Genomic DNA, 23447 nt, shown 5'->3' with positions numbered 1-23447 from the left:
GAAAAATAGGTAAGTCTACAATCAGAGATTTTAAAACTCCTTTCTTAGTAACACATAGTACTAAGCACCCCCTTGCCGAAAAAAAAAATCAATAAGCATATAGATTTAAACTATACTCTCAACCATCTTGACCTAATTGACATTCACAGACCACCACACTTAACTACAGAATTTGTGCAAAGAAGGTCCACCCACATAGATCTTAAAATGAGTCTCAGTAAGTTTCAAAAAACTGAAGTCTTTTTATCTACTTTTTAAATATATCAATAAGATAGCTTTTCTAAAAAATCTGTTGGGGCATCTGAGTGGCTCAGTTAGCTGAGCATCTATCTGGCTCAGTTTCAGCTCGTATCATGATCTCAGGGTCAGATCAAGCCCCACATTGAGCTCTACACTCAGGGAATCTGCTTGAGTTTCTCTTTCTCTCTCTCTCTCTCTCTCTCTCTCTCTCCCTCCATCTCCCTCTGCCCTTCCTCTTGCTCACTCAAGCTCGCTCGCACTCTTTCTTAAATATATATTTTTAAATCCCTGTAATGTTTGGATACCAAAAAACACATATCTAAAGGCCCATGGGTGAAAAGACAAATCACAAGGAAAATGAGGTTTGAAACTAAATGAATGAAGAAAGTATATCAAAATGTGTGAGATATACTAAACTGGCGCTTAGAGGAAATTTTATAGCTTTAAATGTGTAGTTCAAAAAAAAATAATAAATGTGTAGTTCAGAGAAGAATTTAAAAGCAATGATCTTTTTCCACCAAAAAAAGGCTGGAAAAAGTAGAACCAACTAAACCCAAAGAAAGAAGAAATAATAAAGAACAGAAACCAATGAAATTAAGAAACAGAAAATGAATAAACTTTCTATAGCTATTTTTTTTAAAATATTACTAAAAAAAGATAATACCTTAGCAAGATTGATGAAGAAAAAAGAAAAAAGAACCAATTGTGTTAAGTGAAAGAAGCCAATCTGAAAGGTTATATACATATAATTCCAACTATATGGCATTCTGGAAAAAGCAAAATTATGGAGACAGTAAAAAGATCAGCAATTGCCAGGGGTTTGCGGGAGGGAGGACGGATGAAGAGGTAGTGCACAGGGGATTTTTATTGAGATGAAACTATTCTGTATGATACAACACAAAGAATGAACCCTAATGGAAACTATGGACTTCAATTAATAAAAATGTATTGTTATTGGCTCATAGTACTGCAAGATATTGATAACAAGGAGAACTCAGTGGGGGGATGAGAAAGAATATAGAAATTTTTTGTACTTTTTGCTCATTCTCATATAAACCTAAAACTGCTAAAAATAGTGCATTAAAAAAACAAATATAAAAAAATGCCATTAGGCATGAGGGAATAAAAATAACATCAGATACTAAAGACACTAAGAACAATACAAAGATATGAATATTATGCCAGTATATGCAACAATTTAGATAATATGGATAAATCTTTAAAAAACACAAATTCCTCAAACTGATTTAAAAAATTTTAGAAAAATCTAAGTCTCCCCAGATCTATTAAAAGAATTAATAATGAGTCAAATTCATAATAAAAATGTTCTCTCAAAAAAAAAAAAAAAAAAGCTCTAGGCCCACGTGCCTTTACCAGAGGGTAAGATCAAAGATTTACCACCATCACTATCATCACTACCACCGCCCACTACTAATAATAAAAATACGAATTCTACACAAACTCAGAAAACACAGGAGAAGGAAACACTTTCTAATTCATTCAAGAATGCCAGTATAACCCTGGTAAAAAAAAAAAAAAAAAAAAAAGCATGACAAAGATGTTATTAAAAGCAAAGTTACAGACCAATATCCCTCATAGATACTGATATTCCTCACTGCATCCCACACAGATGCAAAAATGCTCCACCAAGCACTAGTAAATTGAACTTAGTGTGCATGCATTGATTGACTTTTTTTTCACCACCATATCAAATTTATTATTCCAATGGCATTAATATAGCTGGAGGTGCTCATGCCCAGCACAGAGCCCAACACAGAGCTTGAATCCACGACCCTGAGATCAAGACCTGAGCTGAGATCAAGAGTCGGATCCTTAACTGACTGAGCCACCCAGGGGGCCCACGAACCTAGTGAATTTTTTAAACATATACCACAATATGACTGAAATGGCATTTATTATAAGAATGCAAAGCTGGCTTACTGTCAGAAAACTCAAACACTATAACACTATAACACTAAGAGAATAAAAGAAAATAGTGACATAATCATCCCAACAGATACAACAGCAAATGGGTGTTACAAAATTCAACACCCTTTCATTAATAAAAATTCCCATAAAACTAGGATCAGAAGAGAGCCTCTTCAAACCAATAAAATGTATCTACAAAAAACAACAATACCATGCTTATGATGAAACATGAAATGCTTTTCCACTGAGATTGGAACAAGGCAAGGATGTTCACCCTCACCACTGCAATGCAACATACATATGAAGTGCTCAGGAAAGGCCTGATACATAGGTGATCAGTAAATGTCACTAGCTTCTGGGTTGCATGAGGTACATGTTCAGCTTTAACAGATAATGCCAAACAGTTTCCCAAAGAGATTGATATAGACTCTTTTAAAATGGTCTTTTTCTGTTCTTAAGAATGAAAAGAAAATATTAAAAGTAGTCTCCCACAAAAACCCTTGTTATTGTTTTTTGTACATTACCTTTCAGTCTTTTTTATTGCATGTTTATTAGTTAGGTAAGACTGTGGTTGTTATGGAGTTTTGTATCTTACTTTTTATTTATTTATTTTTAAAGATTTTATTTATTTATTCATGAGAGATAGAGAGAGAGAGAGAAAGGGAGAGAGAGAGGGGGCAGAGGGAGAAGCAGGCTCCATGCAGGGAGCCTGATGTGGGACTCGATCCCAGGACAAAGCCATCTGGGAATCCCTGTATCTTGCTTTTTAAACTTAACATTAAAACAAACATTTTCCCATGCTTTGAAAAACTTAAAGTTTTGTGTATGTGTGATTTTAATAAATTAGGAAACCTTCTTTGTTCTTGTTTACAAATTCTGAAAAAATATTTTATAGTCTATCAAATATTTTTAAACAGCATTTATGATACTAATAAATACCTTGTTATGAAATAGCCAACTTTTCTTTTTAAAACTTTTTTCCAGGGATCCCTGAGTGGCTCAGCAGTTTAGCCCCTACCTTTGGCCCAGGGTATGATCCTGGAGTCCTAGGATCAAGTCCCGCATAGGGCTCCCTACATGGAGCCTGCTTCTCCCTCTGCCTGTGTCTCTGCCTCTCTCTCTCTCTCTCTCTCTCATGAATAAATAAAATCTTAAAAAAAAACAAAAAAAAAAAAAAACTTTTTTCCAGAGCATCCCTGGGTGGCTCAGTGGTTTGGCGCCTGCCTTTGGCCCAGGGCATGATCCTGGAGTCCCGGAATCAAATCCTATGTGATTTGATTTGATTTGATTTGATTCGGGCTCCTTGCATAGAGCTGCTTCTACCTCTTCCTGTGTTTCTGCCTCTCTCTCTCTCTCTCTCTCTCTGGGTCTCTCATGAATAAATAAATAAAATCTTTTAAAAAATAAAAAAATAAAAATAAACTTTTTTCCAGCTTTATTGAGGTACAAATGACAAATAAAAATTATATTTATTTAAGGTGCACAATGTGATGGTTTGATATATATTTTGTGAAATGAATACCATAATCAACTTACACATCCATCACCTCACATAATTTTTTAAAAAAATTTTATTTATACACGAGAGAAAGAGAAAGAGAAAGAGAGAGAGAGCACGTGCACACAAGTACAGAGGGAGAGAGAGAAGCAGACTCCCTGTTCAGCAGGGAGCCTGATGTGGAGCTCGATCCCAGAACTCTAGGATCATGACCTGAGCCAAAGGCTGACACTTAACTGAGCCACCTAGGCACCCCAATATCTGTTTTCTTTTTGAGGAACTTAATGCAATGTAGCTTTCTTTTAGCAGTGCTTTAGAGGCTTTTCATAGGATATAATATTTAATCTCTGGTTTATAATATTTCTGAGCATTACTTGTGACAAGCATTTTTCTATATTTTATGCAAAAAATATTCCTTTTAATGATACTGCAATAGGATTTTTAATTTTATGGTTTTTTTCTTGTATATACTAATTAATTTAATATTTGGTACTAAATATTTTTTGGGGAAAATTAATATGGAGAGAAAGGAATATACTTATGTGAAATTTTATTTAATTGTTCCCTTGAAAATATGGTGCAAATTGTGGGTCCCAAGGATTTTACTTATGTATTCCTTTTGATTTTACAATTTGCTGGACTTTTCTAAATTTGGTCACAAAGTTAGCCTTCCATCATTTTTCTCTTTTATTTTGTTAGCGATTTTGGAAATAAATTTTCAGAATTCCCACAATTCATTACCAAGAAAGCATATATTGTAAACCATAGCTATGCCACTCTCAAGCCACATCACTTAGGCAACTTATGTGACATTATCTGTAAAATGGAGATAAGGACAGTGATGATAGTGATAAGTTAAAATACCTACCAATATGGTTATTATAAACGTTAAACAAGATCAGGCATGGCAGCCCAAAGCACAGATATTTGCTAATATTTTAATAAATCTAGTCAGTCACTAAACCCAACTAATTATAAATATCTAATGATTCAAAAAAATTACCCCTCAAAATTTTCAGATCGTTCAAATTAAATTCAAGTTTATACCCTACTCTTAATTCTCCCAGCATTTACCTGAGGTATTTTTCATGTCTCACCTGAACTGTAAGAATAGCCTCCTTATCTCCCTGCCTCTAATCTCTTTCCCTTTCAGTTCCTACAGTAGTGATCTTTCTAAAACACAGTCTGATTTCAATTCTCTCTTGAAAATCTTTTGATAGCTCTCCATCGCATAGAGCAATGTTTCCCAAACTTCATGCATTCCCATACCTCTTCCCAAGTGTTGCAAATGGTTCCTCTGCCTCATCTTCCTTCCTAAATAATTTATACTTATTCCTCGTAATTTATCTTATCTGCAATAAGGATGTTACCTAATGTAAAGTGTATATTTTATTCCAGACCCTTAATTTGTACTTAGAAAGATCTTTCGTTGATATAATTTACATACATGAAATGCACAGATCTCAAGTATTCAATCTAATGAATGCTGACAATTCTATACATCCATGTAATTACCAGCCAAATCAAGATTCAGAACATTTCTAGGACTCTAAATGTTCTTCCCGGTAAATAAATAGCGTCTTCCCCTTCCCCCATGAAAAGTTTTGACAAAAAAATTTTTGGTGTCACAGAACAACCATAGTTCTTCCCATTGATATTAAAAATGCTTTGTGGGCAGCCCGGGGGGCTCAGCGGTTTAGCACTGCCTTCAGCCCGGGGTGTGATCCTGGACAACCGGGAATCAAGTCCCACATCAGGCTCCCAGCATGGAGCCTGCTTCTCCCTCTGCCTGTGTCTCTGCCTCTCTCTCTCTCTCTCTCTCTCTCTCTCGGCATCTCTCATAAATAAATAAATAAAATCTTTTTTAAAAAATGCTTTGTATAATTTCAGCCTGCCTTATCATTTTTATGGTCCAACATTGCAAAGTTAGGATAATCTGCATTTTATTTTTTTTAAGATTTTATTCATTTGAGAGAGAGAAGGCGTGTGTACACAAGATTGTACAAGTAGGGGGAGTAGCAGAGGGGGAGGGACAGAGAGAAGAAGGCTTCCCACTTAAGAGGGAGCCCAATGTGGGGCACAATCCCAGGACCTAGGGTCATGACCTGAGCCGAAGGCAGACGCTTATGGACCAAGCCACTCAGGTGCCTCAGGATGATCTGTATTTTAAATATTTCATTTTACTTCTTTTTTGGCATTGTAGCTGTTATCTCTGTATGTGTATGTGTGCATGTACTGTATGTGTTAATAGATATTCAAAAGCAGAAGTCAACAAACTACAGTACTTGGGCAAAATCTAGTGGACCTGTTTTTATAAGTAACACCTTATTAGAATACATTTACGTACTAAGTGTCTGCTTTTGTGCCACAAAGGCAGAATTAGTTGCCATGAAGACCCTATGGCCCAGAAAACCTAAAATATTTATTATCTGGCCCCTTACATTAAATACTTCCCAACCAATGTTCTAAAACATTGATTCTTAAATTTTAGCATGTATCAGAATCACAGAGAGATTACTGTGCCAAACCCCAGAGTTTCTAACTCAAGTTAGGTCTATGGTAAAGCCAAGAGAATTTTCATCTCTAACAAGTTCCCGGGTAATGCTGATGCTGCTGGTCTACTGACCACATTTTGAGAACCACTGTTGAGGCTACATTATATCATGTTAACATATTACAGTTTACCTCATATTATACTACTCATTCCCACCCTTTGTACTCTTGTTGTTATACATTTTACTTCTTTATATGCTCTTAACCGACTGTACGTTGTTATTAGTTTTGCTTTGAACAGGCCATATCCTTTTTGTAAATTAACACGCAATAAAGTTGACTTTTATGGTGTACAGTTCTACAAGTTTTAACTTATGTAACTGCTTTCAACTCCTATAACTGCTACAATAACTTCCTCTGTTAAAGGATCTAGTAGAAAAGAAGAGCATCAAAGTATTAAAAAACAATCAAAAAGAAATGCTAGATATAAAAAAAAATTGAAAAATTCATTCGATGGATATAAGGGTCATGCTATTGAGTGAGGGTAATTTCTACACCCAATCATAAAATTTTCATGTTTTGTGTCTTTTTCTTTATTCAGTGAACCAGCACTATTAACATCTACTATAGGTTGGTGATTTCCAATTTGTTATTTACTATACTACTAATGTGTATCTTGTATGATTTCTTAAGTGTATTGTTTGAACACTTTATTCTTGAATTTTCCAATTAGAATAAGTTCTGGAAAAGTTATTTTATCTTTCACACTTTCTCAAAGTAGCATGTAAGCTATTTTGTTTTTCATGTCTCTTCCTATGGACCTTATCGTCTAATCATTTTCAGGATAATAGATTATACAGGCAGTCTTTTTCTTAAGTTTATTTTTAAGTAATCTCTATATCCAACATGGTACTCACACTCATAATCCTGAGATCAAGAGTCAAATGCTCCACTGACTGAGCCAGTCAGGTATCCCTCAACTTTTAATTAGTAAATTTTTATGGTCTTCCTTTGATGAATTTATTGGTGTATGATCCCCTCATTCTAAGGGGACTTTAGTGAGAAAAGCTTGTAGTTTCCTAGATAATTGGCAGCCATTGTCTTCCCCACCTCCATCATCTTATTAAATTCTAAAAGCTATAAGGACAATGGAAAGACTGCCTAGAGTCTGGGTTCAGTAGCTCTGAAATCTTCCATTCTGACTATAATAAAGGGTCAGGCTAGTAGAAAAGAGATCAAGTTTCTTTGAGCAACCAGGTCCAGGTTAATAAGCAGTAGAGTTAAATAAGCTTTCATCCATTTGACCACCACAGCCCAGGTGTCTTCTGTGGTACCTCATCCTTTTGTTCATCCTATCTTAATACAGACTCAAAAATGGTTTTCAATTTCTAATGTAAAATTCTCTTTATTGTCATCCATGCTCTTAACCTGCCTCTACCTATTTGTCTAGGTATCTCTCTTGCCTGTTTTTCTTTGATGAGGTGTGTCATAAAGTACTATGAGGGCTGTGTTTACTTTGTGTTGCATTTACTGAGAAGTCCAAAAAAGCTTGTTCCATACTTTCCAGGTGTTCCATAATGGTCTCTGATGTCTATAAAACATCTTGTGTAAATCGTTTCTGCTAAGTTTGTACTGCAAATACATTTTGAAATGTATCCAGCCAGGATCCATCGACACCATTTTGCTATGGAAACACTGGTATATATCAAACAATATCAAAGATAAGATTTATTCCTTAAATTCCAAAACAATACTCAAAGGGATCTATTTTGTTTATCTGGTTATCATTCCATTTGTTGTCCTGTGAGGAAGGCGGACTAAGATATTATCATCTCATTTTCCAGATGAGGAAGTGGAGACGTGGACAGAGATGATTAAATGAGACAGCACATGAAAAAGTATCTGTGACAGAGCCTGGTTTGTACGTATGTAGGTGTGTGTGTACATATACAATAGACACTCACACAAATATATGTACATATATTCTGCAATGAAGAAAGCATATTTTTCTCTTTAAAAGAATATATTTATGTATCATCAAAAAGCAAATTAGTGGCAGCTATAAAATTAAAGCTACTTAACTTCTAGTCTCGTCTTTCTAGTAAACTCTATTCAGATGACACAGACGACATTTCGGTAGTTATTAGCTTTTCACATTCAGAACAGACTAGTGTCTATTACAGTAGTTCATATTTAAAAACATAATCCAGAGATATTATAGGGACACTTCCTCAAACTTTCTGTTCTTTATACATTTCTACTGGCATTACATAACATTTTGGCTTCTTCTTGGGAGCCCTTTCCCCAGACAGACATACCGTTTTGGCTTCTTCTTGGGAGCCCTTTCCCCAGCCCTTTCTCCCCAAGGGAGAAGCTTGGGCCAGATTTTAGTTTAGGTGACATTTGGCTTTGTTTTCCTTTTACCTTCTCTTCTGGTTCTTCTCCTACTTCTTATGTGACAACCCATATTCCATGAAAATCAGTTCATGGGCAGCAATAGCAGGTAGAAGAATCTGATTAGGACAGTAAACTATGAGTCAGAGACTAGAAATGCCATAGGAAAAAAGACTTTCAAGCAATCTGGAACTGGGAGGAGTAATCTGGGTGAGGGTTAACAAACTAGAGTTTGACAGACAGTGAGGAAGCCGGCAGAGCAGACCAAACAAGTACATGGAGCAGGCACAGGGAAAATGCAAAATGCTTTGCACCTCGATCACTCTTTATTTCTTTTACTATGTATGGTAAATTCTGATCTAATGTGACACTGACCTAGAATCCTACCAGTAGCAGTAATTCCAACAGTTGGCTGGCTGACCAGCCAATGTGGACTAAAGTGTGGTCACAGTTCTTTTGGCAGAGGGTTTTTTTTTTTTTTTCATTTATTTATGATAGTCACACAGAGAGAGAGAGAGAGAGGCAGAGACATAGGCAGAGGGAGAAGCAGGCTCCATGCACCGGGAGCCTGACATGGGATTCGATCCCGGGTCTCCAGGATCGCGCCCTGGGCCAAAGGCAGGCGCTAAACCGCTGCGCCACCCAGGGATCCCTGGCAGAGGGTTTTCTTTATTCTGGTTGTTGAAATAGATGCAATAACATTAATTCATACTAAAGATGGTGACACCGATCATTAATTTATTACTGCTCTCAAAAAATAGTATGCTTTGAGGAGAGAACCAAAGCAGTAATCTCTCCCAAGTATATTCTTTGGCACACTGACTCCTGCAGTTTAGATGAATGCTTCAAATGAAAAAAAGGATTCTGTGGTCAAAAACTTAGGGAAGGGCAGCCTGGGTGGCTCAGCAGTTTAGCGAGGCCTTCAGCCCAGGGCCTGATCCTGGAGACCTGGGATCGAATCCCACGTCAGGCTCCCTGCATGGAGCCTGCTTCTCCCTCTGCCTGTGTCTCTGCCTCTCTCTCTCTCTCTCTCTCTCTCTCTCTCTCTTCCTGGTTTTTCTCTCTCTCTTCCCCTGTGTCTCATGAATAAATAAATAAAATCTTAAAAAAATAAATTTAGGGAAATGCTGCAGGACCCTCTTACTAGAAACATTAACATATTAAAGGTCCTGAGAAGTCTTGCAAGTAAATATGTAAACTAATTTAATTTTATTTTAAAAATTAAAAAAATTTATTAAAAAAATTTATTTAAAAAAATTTTTTAAAGTTTACTTTTATGGTTAGTACTTTCAGTGCCGTGTTCAAGAAATCTTTGAATACCCAAAATTGCAAAGATTTTTTCCCACCTTTCTGGTTCTGAGTTTTTTTTTTTTTTTTCTGGTTCTGAGTTTTATGTTTAGATCTATGATCAATGTCTATTTAATTTTTGTGTATGGAGAGATAAAGATGTGATGGTTCTTTTCTTTCCCATAAGAAAATCCATTTGATCCAGCAACATATTTAAGATGATTCTTTCCCTGGGGCACCTGGGTAGCTCAGTTGGTTTAACATCTGATTCTTGATTTCAGTTTAGGTCATGATCTCAGGGTTGTGAAATGTGGCCCTGTATCAGGCTCCACACTGAGCAGGGAATCTGCTCGAGATTCTTTCTCACTCTCTCTTTCTGCCTCTCCCCCCATTCTCTGCCCCTCTCTAAAATAAATAAATACATAAATAAATAAATACATAATAAATAAATCTTTTAAAAAATACTCCTTTTCCCATTCAATTGACTTGTCACCCTGGTCAAAACTCAATTGACCTTATGTGTGTGGGTCTATTTCTAGATATGCCATTCTGCTCCATTGATACATTCATCTACTCTCAGGACAATAGTTAATTGTTGGTAATAGTTAATAGCTTTATAGTTAAGATTTGAAATCACATACTATAAATCATCCAACTTGTTGTTCCTTTTTAAGATTGTTTTAGCTATTCAATATTCATTGCATTACCAGATACACTTTAGAATCAGCTTGACAATTTCTTCAAAAACACCTGCTGGAATTTTGATGGAAATTGCACTGATCTATAAATTTACTTAGGGAGAACTGGCATCTTAACAAATTTGAGTTTGATAACCCATGATCATGATTTGTGTGTGTGTGTTTTTTCAAGATTGATTGATTGATTGATTAACAGTAGGCTCTATGCCCAAAGGGGGGCTTGAACTCAGGACGTGGAGATTAATAGTCACATATTCCCCCAACTGAGCCAGCCAGGTGCCCCCATGGTATTTATATTGAGCTTTAAATTCAGTCTTCTTTTTCTCAGAAATGTTCTGTAGTGTTCAGTATAGAGGTCCTTGTGCCCTTTTTAAAGACTTATTGCTATGTATTTGATATTTTCAGTGATGACAGTTTCATCTATTTTCTAATTGTCTTAGGTGTTCTAATTATTTCTAATGCAATTTTTATATTGACTGTGACCCTGCAATATTCATTAATTAGTTCAAATAGTTTTTTAGAGATTCTACAGGGTTTTCTTTATATACAATCATATCAAATATAAATAATGACAGTTTTGCTTTTCTTCTGAACTCTGGCCTTTTATTTCTTTTTCTTGCCTTATCATACTGGTTCTGTATTAACCACTTAATATATATCATCTCATTTAATCTTTATAGCAACTCATTTTTATTACTATTTACAGGTACAAAAACTGAAACTCAGAAATGTTCAGTAACTTGTACAATCAAGATTCAACCCCAGGCTCTTATCCAAACCTGTACCAATGACTACTAGCTTATAAATTTAGAAAACTGAGAGGCACAAAAGCAAAAAATGTTATCAAATTAATAATATGGAAAAAAATCCAATCAAGGGCAAAGGATATAAACAATTCACAGAAGAAAAAGGCAGGTTTCTTCTAAAAATGAAAAGATGTTCAACCCCACTCATAAGAGAAATACACATCAAAACAATTCTAAAATGGTGTAGCCACTGTGGAAAACAGTATAGTAGTTCCTAAAAAATTGAAAAATAGAATTACCATGTGATCCAACAACCTCACTTCTAAGTATATATCCAAAAGAATTGAAAGCAGGACCTCAAAATGGTATCTGTACACTCATAGTCATAGCAGCATTATTCACAACACTCAAGAGGTAGAAACAATCCAAATGTTTATCAATGGATGAATGGATAAAGAAAGTGTGGTATATAATAAAATATTACTCAGTCTTAAAAGGGAAGGAAATCCTGTCATTTGCTATGGCATAGGTGAAACTTGAGAACTTTACACTAAGTGAAATTAGCCAGTCACAAAAAGAAAAAACTGTGTGATTCCACTTAAATGAGGTATCTAAAGCAGTCAAACTCATAGAAACAGAAAAGAGAATGGTGGTGCCAAGGTTTGGAGGGAGGAGGAAATGAGGAGTTGTTATTTAGTGGGTATAGAGTTTCAGACTGGAAGGTGAACAAGTTCTGGAGATCGGTTTCACAACAACGTTAATATTATGTAATACCATTGAACTGAACACTTAAAAATGGTTAAGACAGTGAATTTTATGTTATACGTTTTTCATCACAATTTGAAATATAAAGATTATCTTAAAAAACTTTAACTCAAATTTTATTATGAATTCTAAAAAAAAAAAAAAAAAACTATTCTGAAACCATTTCTTAACCTATCAGATTGGCAAAAGTCCAAAAGTCTGATAACTCTCTCAGTTGGCAAGGATATGGGAAACAGTACTTTTATTCACTGCTGGAGAAGTACAAATTGGTACAATTTCTATGGAAGGCAACTAAGCAATATTTATGGCATCTATTGACACAGCGATTATACTCTCTGAATTTAATCATAGAGATAAACTCTATGCATGTATAAAATGATATGCACAGGTTATGAATTTCAGCATTGTTTACAATAGGAAGATACTGGAAACAACCTAAATGCCCATTACTAGGTGACTGGTTAAATAAGTTACAGTATGTCCATAAAGTGGAATATTATGTAGCTATTTAAATATGAGGACACTCTCCAAGTACCGACATGGAAAGAGAGTCAACATATATTACAAATTAAAAAATTAAGAACAGTAGGTATAATAATATTAGTAAAAAGAGAAAAGTAAGAATCTGTGTATACTTTTATATTTCCTTGCATATACACCGAGAAACTCTGGAAGAACACATGGAATAAAAATAACAGTAGTTTGGGGCCCTGAATAGGAACTAAATGGATAGGGGACTGGCTGGGGTAGGAAGACGTTTCCATGAAAACTTTTCTATGGGGTGCCTGGATGACACATTGGTTAAGCATCCAACTCTTGGTTTCAGCTCAGATTATGATCGAGATCAAACCCCACATCAGGCTCCAAGCTCAATGTAGAGTCTGCTTAAGATGGTCTCTCTCTCTGCCCTTGCTCCCTGTGCATGCACACACTCTCTCTAAAATAAATAAATAAACCTTTTTATTTAAAGTACACTTTTCTCTATGTTTTGGTTTTGGAATCATGTGAATCAAAAAATTAAATAAAAATTCCAATTCTCAGGGTACCTGGGTGGCTCAGTGATTGAGCATCTGCCTTTGGCTCAGGTCATGATCCCAGGGTCCTGGGATCGAGTCCCACATCAGGCTCCCCACAGGGAGTCTGCTTCTCCCTCTGCCTATGTCTCTGCCTCTCTCTGTGCCTCTCATGAATAAATAAAATCTTTTTTAAACACTCTCATTCTTAAAAATAAATTTTAATGGCACCAACTGATATGAATATATTCACAAAATGAGTATTTACCACATACCTACTACATGTCAAGTAGGTACTATTTTGGACACTGCCAATATAGCACTGAACAAGACAAAGTTCTTGCTCCCTCATAGAACTTACATTCTAGTGAGAAAGATTAGATACATAGATGGATTTTATTTAAAAAATACACACACATCAATATAATTCTGAATATAAATAGTATATATATTCAACTATATATATCATATATAGTTTTTATATGTGTATATATTTATAAAAATATATATTTTTAATAAAATGAGTTAAATAGTGCCAAGTAGCTATTGCTAAAAGTCAATCAAGGTAAAGGAAGAGTGAGGTGGTGGAAGTCAGGTGGTGATCCCTCTGAAGAAGGAGGCATTCCAAGGAAGAAACAATAGAGGGGAAGAGCTTTCCAGGCAGCAGAGACCCTGCAGCATGAGAAAGTTTGATGTATTCCAGAAGCAACAGAAACACTTATGTAGCTGGAGCAAACTGTGTGAAGAGAACAGTGGTAGACAATGATGTGAAACAGATCTCACCGACCCCCTCAGAAAGCAGACCATGTGGGCTTTGTTGGGCAGGAGCAAGGATTTGGATGTTAGAAGCAGCTATTGAAAGTCTTTAAAAATATCTGAAAGGGGCCCAGAAGGCTGGGAAGAAAGTAGAGTAGGAAGATCCAGATACAACTAGACCACACTCACATCAGTGTAAATAACCCAGAAAATGACCCAAAGACTGGCCGAATAAGCTCCACAACTAAATGGAAAGAAGAGGCCACATCAAAGAGGGTTGGAAGGGTGGAGGTACAGCGGGAAGCTAAAGGGATCCGTAGGACTGCCTGTCAGAGGCAGGGATTCGCAAACTCAGAGAAGGGAGAGAATAGACTAGGACACTGGGGAGCCCGCATGGGGAAGATGAATCCCCATAATATTTGGCTTTGAAAACTAGAGGGACAGAGTTTCATGAATACTTACAACCAGCAGGACTTACAGCCTGGAATTTTAAAAAATCTTAGTTTTGTGAGAGCTTGAACAGTAATAGGAAACTGAGCTACTGCCCTTAGAGTGATCGCACAACAAACAGCCCAAGGAGATGGAGCATAGAAGCAGTAGTGTAAAAAACACCTAGAGGCATATGGCAGGAAGAGTTATTTACTCATTTTATAGCCTATCCTGGAGTTAGGGACTGCGGGGAGACCCCCGCAGGAACAAAGGAGATGCAGGTGCCACTTTCCTCACCCGCCCCACCCCGCATAAATACATTGCCACCTGCAGGAACCAGACCAATACTGACAATTGCTACCTAGCTTGCTTACACAAAGACCTGTCCCTCTCTTTGGCCAAGCCTCCCTCAGTCTGTGACTGCCAGGTCCCCTCCCCAAAAGACCCGAACAAACTCTTGCAAACACCAGGTCTCCTGACTCATGCACTTTCCAGGGCCTCAGTCCTGGCAACAGTAGTAGTGGGTCCCCTCTCACCGACCCCCTCTGCACACACCTTGTTAAAACTGCATGCCCCACACCTGTGTGTTTTACAGATCAGCACAGCCAGCCCTGGTCCTGGCAACAGAGGGACATCCCTTCTTCTTGTGTCCAAACCTTGTGGGCACTGTAGCCCTGCCATAGAGCATGTTGTGTATCTGCCCCCTCCAATAAGCTTTTGGCTAGAGCCCATTCAAATCAGGACTACAAGTTTGATAGTGTGCAAGCAGCCCTGAAAGGGGCCAGCATCACTCCAAAGAGACTCTTGCCCTGAGGAAAGGGAAAAATAACCACACAAATGAGTCAGATGGTGGCCCCACAAGTAGGCTGGGGCAGATAGCAGATGGTCTGAATTTAGGCCCCCTCCACCAATGAAAGCTTTTCAAAGGATAACACAGGGAAAGTGCCCTGCGGTTTGGTGCTACTGCATCTCTGGCAAATGCCTCATCTGACTAAACTCAAGCCCAAGGCAGCCCCAAATTGGCCCACTGATAACAAAGGGATCAAACCCTGCACACAACAGTCAAAGAGAACCATTGAAGATGACTGAACAGAAGGAAAATGTGGCTCAGCTACAAGAGCAGGGAGCATACAACACACATAGGAGACACTCCTCAAGTGCCATGTTCTGGTGAACAGAGGACATTGCACTGCAGGCCACTACAGGATTCCTTCTTCATAAGGCTACTACTTTCAAGAGCAGGAGACATAGCTGGCTTTCCTAAAACACAGAAACAGACATAGAGAGTTAGACAAAAGGAGAAGACAGAGGAATATATCCCAATGAAAGAACAAAACAAAATCACAAAAAAAGAACTAAATGAAACAGAATAAGTAATATGCCTGGTAAAGAATTTAAAGTAATGGTCATAAAGATACTGACTGGACTTAAAAACAAGTGGAGGACATCAGTGAGACCATTAACAAAGAGACAAAAAGGAACCAATCAGAGATGAAGAACACAATAAATAATATTAAAAATATATTAGAGGCAATAAACTAAAGGAAGTAGAAAAATGAATCAGTAATCTGGAGGAAAGAGTAATGGAAAAGCTGAGCAGGTGAGAGAAAATGTTATGCAAAATGAGAATAAATTTAGGGAACTCAGCAATTCCATCAAGCATGATAACATTTGCATTATAGAGATCCTGGAAGAAGAGAGATAAAGAGGGCAGACAATTTACTTGAAGAAATAATAGATGAACACTTGCCAAATCCAGGGAAGGAAACAAATTCAGATCCAGGAGGCACAGAGATCCCCAACAAAATCAACCCAAAGAGGTCCACACCAAGACACATAGTAATTAAAGTGGCAAAAAGTAGTGATAGAGAATTTTAAAAGCAGCAAGAGAAAAGAAGACAGTTACATCAAAGGGAAACCTTGTAAGGCTATTAGCAGAAACTCTGCAGGCCAGAAGAAAGTGGAATGATATATTTAATGTGCTGAAAGGAAAAAATCTGCAGCCAAGAATACTCTATTCAGCAAAACTATCACTCAGAATAGGAGAAATAGTTTCCCAGACAAACAAAAGTTAAAGAAAGTCATGAAATTAAACAAGCCCTACAAAAAATGTTAAAGGGGACTCTTTGAGTGGAAAGGAAAGATCATAAGTAAGAATAAGAGGAGCAAGAAGCACAAAAGCAGTAAAAATAAGTGTATCTGTAAAAATCAGTCAAGTGACTCACCAAAAAAGATGTAAAGTATGACACTAGATACCTAAAACATGGTATATGCAGAAGATGTTATGTACAAACATAATAGTAACCACAAATCAGTAAAGATATGCAAAGAATAAAGAGCAGAGAATCCAAGTATATCACTAAAAGCTAATTTGTCATCAGAGAAGGGAGCAAGAGAAGGAACAGAGAAGAACTATGAAAACAATCATAAAATGTAATAAAATCAAAATAAATATATACCTATAAGTCATTACTTTCAATGTAAATGGACTAAATGTTCCAATCAAAAGACACAGGATGAGCAAATGGATTAAAAAATAAGACCCATCCAAATCCTGCCTACAAGAGATGCCTATTGCAGACTTACAGATACATGTGAATTGAAAGTAAGTGGACGGGGAAACATTTATCAAGCAAATGGATGTGAAAAGAAAGTCAGGATATCAATACTTAAACAAAATAGAATAAAAAAAGACTGTAAGAAGAGACAAAGAAGGACATTATATAATCATAAAGGGACAATCCAAAAAGAAAATAATAACAATTGTAAACATTTATGTACACAATGTGGGAGCACCCAAATACATAAAAACTGTTAATAACAAACATAAAGGAACTAATCAATAGCAATAAAATAATAGTAGGGAGCTCTAACACCCCACTTACATCAATGGACAGATCATCCAAACAGAAATCAACAAGGAAAAAAGTTTTGAATGATACACTGGACTAAACAAATTTAACAAATATATTCTGAACATTCCAACCCAAAACAGTAGAATACACATTTTTCAAGTACACATGGAACATTCTCCATAATAGATCACATATTAGGCTATAAAACAAGTCTCAACAAATTCAAAAAGATTGAAGTCACTCATGCATTTTTCTGACCACAACACTATAAAACTAGAAATCAACCGCAAGAAAAAAATCTGGAAAGGCCACAAGTATATGGAGATTAAATAACATGCTACTAAACAATGAATGGGTCAACCAAGAAATCAAAGAATAAATAAAAAATTACATGGAGACAAATGAAAATGAAAACACAACAGTCCAAAATCTTTGGGATGAGCAAAAGTAGTTTTAAGAGGGTAGTTTATAGCAATACAAGCTTACTTCAAGAAGCAAGAAAAATCTCATCTTATACCTAAAGGACTTAGAAAAGGAACAACAAACAAAATCCAAAAGGAAGGAAATAATAAAGATTAGACCAAAAATAAATGACATAGAAACTAAAAACAATAGAACAGATCAATAAAACCAGGAGCTGGTTCTTTGAAAAGATCAATATAATTTATAAACCTCTAGACAGACTCTGAGAGAGAGACAGAGAAAGAGAGACAGAGAAGACTCAAACAAAATCAGAAAGAGGAGAAATAACAACAGACACCACAGAAATACAATTGTAAGAAAATATTATTTTAAAAACTTTTATGGCAACAAATTATAACCTAGAAGAAATGGATGAATTCCTAGAAAGATATAATCTACCAAAATTGAAACAGAAAGAAATAGAAAATTTGGAGACCAATTATCAGCAGTGAAATTGAATCAGTAAGCAAAAAACACCCAACAAACAAAAGTCCAAGACCAGATGGCTACACAGATAAATTCTACCAAACACTTAAAGAAGAGTTAATACCTATTCTTCTCGAACTCTTCCAAAACATAGAAGAGGAAGGAAAGTTTCCAAATTCATTTTATGAGGCCAACATTAACCTGATACAAAACCAGATAATAAAGACACCATCAAAAAGAGAACTACAGGCCCATGCCGGGGATGATCATACATGCAAAAATCCTCAACAAAAATATTAGCAGCCTGAATCCAACAATGCATTAAAAAAAGTCATTCACCATAATCAAGTGGGATTTTTTCCCAGGATACAAGGGTGGTTTAATATTCATAAATCAATCAACATGATACATCACATCAACAGGAGAAAGGATAAAAACCATATGATCATTTCAATAGATGCAAAAGAAGCATTTGACAAGCTACAACATCCATTCATGATAAAAACCTTTGATAAAGTAGGTTTAGAGGGAACATATCTCAACATATCAAAGGCACTATATGAAAAACCCATGGCTTATACCATCCTTGATGGGGAAAAACTGAGAGATTTTCCCCTAAGGTCAGGAAAAAGACAAGGATTTCCACTCTCACCATTTTTATTCAACATAGTACTAGAAGTCCTAGCCACAGCAATCTGACAAGAAAAAGGAATAAAACGTATCTCAATTGGTAAGGAAGAAATAAAATTTTCATTATTTGCAGATGACATGATAATGTATGTAGGAAACTTGAAAGACTCCAACAACTACTAGAACTGATAAATGAAATCAGTATGGTCACAGGATACAAAATCAATGTACAGAAATCCACTGCATTTCTATACAATAATGAAGCAGCAGAAAGAGAAGTTAAGAAAACAATTCCATTTACAATTGTACCAAAAATAATAAAATAACTAGCAATAAGCTTAACCAAAGAAATAAAAGACCTGTACTCTGAAAACTACAACACACTGATGAAACAAATGGAAAGACATTTCATACTCACGGATTGGAAAAACAAATATTGTTAAAATGTCTATACTACCCAAAGCAATCTACATATTTAATGCATTCCATCCAATACCATTTTTCATAAAACTAGAATAAATAATCCTAAAATTTGTATGGAATCACAAAAGACCCCCAATATCCAAAGCAATCTTCAAAAATAAAACTGGAGATATCAAAATTCCAGACTTCAAGTCATGTTATAAAGCTGTAGTAATCAAACAAGTATGGTACTGGCAACAGAACAAAGAGCCCAGAAATAAACTTATGATTATACGGTCAATTAATCTTCAACAAAGCAGGAAAGAATATCCAATAGGAAAAAGACAGTGTCTTCAACAAATGGTATTGGGAAAACTGGACAGCTACATACAAAAGAATAAAAGTGGACCACTCTCTTATACCATATACAAAAATAAACTTGAAATAGATCAAAGACCTAAATGTGAGACCCGAAGCCATAAAAACCCTAGAAGAGAGCCCAGGCAATAATTTCTCTGACCTCAGCCATAACAACATCTTTCAAGATATGTCTCCTGAGGCAAGGGAAACAAAAGCAAAAATAAACTGTTGGGACTACATCAAAATAAAAATCTTCTGTACAGCAAAGAAAACAACAAAACTAAAAATAACCTACTAAATGGGAGAAGATATTTGCAACTTACATATCCAATAAAGGGTTAGTATCCAAAATATATGATGAACTTCTACAACTCAACACCAAAAAAAATAATAATAATTCAATTAAAAAATGGGCAGAAGACATGAACAGAAATTTCTCCAAAGGAGACCTACAGATGGCCAACAGACACATGAAAACACAATGAAGATCACTCATCAAATGCAAATCAAAACCACAATGAGATACTACCTCATACCTGTTAGAAGGCTAAAATCAAAAACTCAAACAAGAGTTGGTGAGGATGTAGAGAAAAAGCAACTCTTGTGCACTGTCAGTGGGAATGCAAACCGGTACAGCCATGTGGAAAACAGTATGGAGGTTCCTCAAAAAATTAAATAGAATATGATCTGATAATTGCACTACTGGGTATTTATCCAAAGAATATAAAAACACTAATTTGAAAGGATAGACATACCTCTATGTTTATATATATTATGTAAATAATATATAACGTAGAAAAATATAAAAATTTATAGACACTAATAAATTTATATACTTATATGTAAATAAAACAGTATGGTACTGGGACAAGATTATTTATTATTATTATTATTACTTTATTCATGCATAGAAAAGGATGAAATCTTACCATCTACAACAACATGGATGGATCTTGAGAGTACAATACTAAGCAAAATAAGCCAGTAAGAGAAAGAGAAATACTATATGATTTCACTCCTATGTGGAATTTAAGAAACAAAGCAAATGAACAGAGAAAAAGTAGACAAACTAAAACAGACTCTTAACTATACTGAACAAACAAATGGTTATCAGAGAGGAAGGGGTGAAACAGGTGAAGGAAATTAAGACTACACTTATCCTGATGAGCACTGAGTGAGTAATGTATGAAATTGTTGAATCACTATTATATACAGTTGAAGCTAATATAACATTGTGTTAACTACACTGGAATTAAAAAAAAAAAAAAAAGGAAAAGCAAAGGAGCAGCCTTCCCCACCCAGCTCCCCTTTTGGGAGGGGTCAGGAGACACCTGTGGATGAGGAGAGCACCATGTGTGGCTCAGGGTTTGTTTGAAGTCTCAAGTCCCTTCCATCTGGGAGCAGTGAACCAAGGTTTCATCTGTGGCCTTGTGTCCTTTCCTAGTGCCCAAGGGGCTTTCACCCAGACCTCAGGCTTGGATAGAATCCGAACTATAAAAATGTTAACAATTAAAAATAGAAAAAACATACCATAAGAGACTCTTTGGAGTCCATACCATTAGAAACAAACGGTGTTGCTAGAGGAGAATGAGGAAGGTAGGATGGGGAAACTGGGTGATGGGCATTAAGGAGGGCACGTGATGTAATGAGCACTGGGTATTATATGCAACTGATGAATCACAGCTCTACCTCTGAAACTAGTAATACACTATATGATAACTGAACTTAAATTTAAAAATAAATCTAAAAAATAGGAAAACAAATGAAAAACCATTGAAAGGGTCTTGATTAAAGATTCAGCCAGTACACATCTGTATGGCCTTCCAGGTGTTCAAAGACCAAAATATTTCAAATCACAGTAGGAAATTGCTGGTTCCCTGGTAATAGTGTCACCTGCCATGCTGACTCCCTTCCTAGGACCCTTTTCCTGCAATTTGTGCCCCAAAAACCAACAACCATATGTAACCTGGCCCAGGAGAGGCTATTGAGTGGGAGAAGTTAGCTCAGGAAGTCATCGAGATTCAGCAAGCTAAAGGGTGAGTAAAGGTTTCACTTCATTATAGTCCTAGGATCCACTTAGGGCAATGTATCTTGGGCTTCTAGCCCACCAAAGGTCAGTTGGGGTCCAACACCATCATGTGGGCTCCTGCTCGGTGCTGCAGGAATGTGAGGCAGGCTAGAGAAATAGACTGTCCCTGAGATCGGAGGTGAAGGTAGAGGAAAGGGGAAACCCAGTGTACTTCTACATAAACAATCTGTGTCCTCAGCACCCCTCGATGCTTTGAAAGGCTACTGGCTAGCAGCCAGTCTTTATAACTAATATATATTAAAGACATCAACCTTTGCTTCTAGATTCAAAGTCACAAAATTGTCCTGTAACCAGGAGTTGTTTTTTGTTGCTGTTGTTTTGTTTTGTTATTTAAATACACGTGGCAAAAGAGAAGTAGAAAATAACTTCTCCAACACCAAATGCAACCTTAACATTCTCATAGCTGCAGTCAAGAAAATCAATGTTTGGGTAATAATGTGTGCTCTTCCTGAAATCTTGATCTCAACACAGAACTGCAACAGCTGAGATGTAACAATTTCAATTTCACATAGGAAATTTATTTTACAGCCTATTGTACTGGGAATTGAGTGTGAAAAATCAGTACACGTCAAAATCTTAAAAACAGATTTCTCCAAAGTTGCATGAAATTCCTAAAGCTGCTTGCCATTTCCACTGACTTCACAGAGTCCCTATTTGAAAACACTTTATGCTGCTCTTAAATCTAGGCTCTCAACAGTTTACTACACTGTATTTGGTTCTACTTTATTCTCATTCACTTCATTTCTTTGAACCACAAAACCTATGTCTGAAAGTATTACCTATTTGCTAACATAAACTTGTAACACGAACCTAAACTAAAGGAAAAGCCGCTGGAAAGAGCGTGGGGGAGAAATCTAAGCACTACCTACAAATAATCTCTGGGCACCAGATACATATTTGCTCACTTTTATTTTCTGACGGTAAACATCTTCACTTAACCAAAGACAAGACATTAAAAACCATCTTATGCAAGCAGCACCTGTCTTAGCAGAACACTTGCTGAAAATTTCACGGTTTTCCTTTTCCTTTTTTAAAATAAAACTGTGAAATGCTGAAACAAGTGGGTCTACTTACACAAGATTTAGCACCCAGCAGGACCTTAATTTAATCTTCAGTGGGAATTATTCCCACAATCTTTTTATATTCGAATATATTTAAAAAAATAAACTACTTACAGCACAGCAAGCTGAAATCTGGACCGACAGCATGAAACTACCGGCAGCCGCCTATTTCCTCACAGACTAAACTTTGTTCCCTTCCTGGCTGTTTCTGGATCAGGTTCACACAGATACACATTTACTGGGCCCTGGAAGCTGCCACCCGGGAGCGAGGTGGGAGGGTCTGTTAATTTAACTACTGCTTGACCACCCCTCCTTGGCAGCTTCTTAAAGGTCAAGTTCAATGTGTTTAAAGAGACAAATGCAAAGATCATAACAGAAAACCTGAAAAATCTCATAACCTCTGATGGCTGGGCCTTGGTTTTAGAGGACTTTTTTTTCCCATACATTCGGGGGGGGGGGGGCAAGGAGACTAATATAGTTGTCTTCTCAGCTTCAAAAACTATGCTTTCTCCCCTTAATAAAAGTTTTCTCTCCTCCTCAGAATCTGTATGTTGTGCAGTCATGGCAAAAAGAGGCCAGAAAGTTGCTTCTCTACCATAGTCCCCACCACCTCCATTCTCCCTCTTTTCTCAATCAGGGGAATGCCTTAGAGTTCTTGTTAAACTTTAGTTCTTTTCTGACATCGAAACCACCTGCTTACCTAAGAGTAAAGTGAGAACCTGGGTCCCAAATTCTGTTCGTTGCGAGATAAAACGTTATGCTGCTTCATCCCCTTCCACGTCCCTAAGCTTCTTTCCCTTCTGAGCTACTATATTTCTGTAATTTGTAGCATTAGCCATTGAAGCAGAAACCATTTATTATGCACTTACTGCACTAATCACTTTATAAACATTATCTCATTCTCTCCTAGGCAA

The 23447-nt window shown here is 36.4% G+C and overlaps 1 protein-coding gene across 9 annotated transcripts in view; it reads right to left on the bottom strand.

Annotated features, from left to right (window-relative positions):
* Window positions 1-23447, bottom strand: part of MAP3K13 (mitogen-activated protein kinase kinase kinase 13) — a 430364-nt gene that overhangs the window by 376209 nt on the left and 30708 nt on the right. The window contains exon 1 of one of the 9 annotated variants that reach the window (XM_025451176.3): window positions 22648-22769. The exons of the other annotated variants lie outside the window; for them this stretch is intronic. The gene's annotated coding sequence lies outside the window, so the exon portion shown is untranslated. Of the gene's footprint in view, window positions 1-22647; window positions 22770-23447 lie in introns of those variants that run through there. 9 annotated transcript variants of the gene reach the window in all.

Source organism: Canis lupus, chromosome 34, assembly GCF_003254725.2.
Source record: "Canis lupus dingo isolate Sandy chromosome 34, ASM325472v2, whole genome shotgun sequence".
Lineage (NCBI taxonomy): Eukaryota > Metazoa > Chordata > Mammalia > Carnivora > Canidae > Canis > Canis lupus.
The sequence above is the reverse complement of the archived record's forward strand: the minus strand, read 5'-3'. Positions and strand labels throughout refer to the sequence as shown.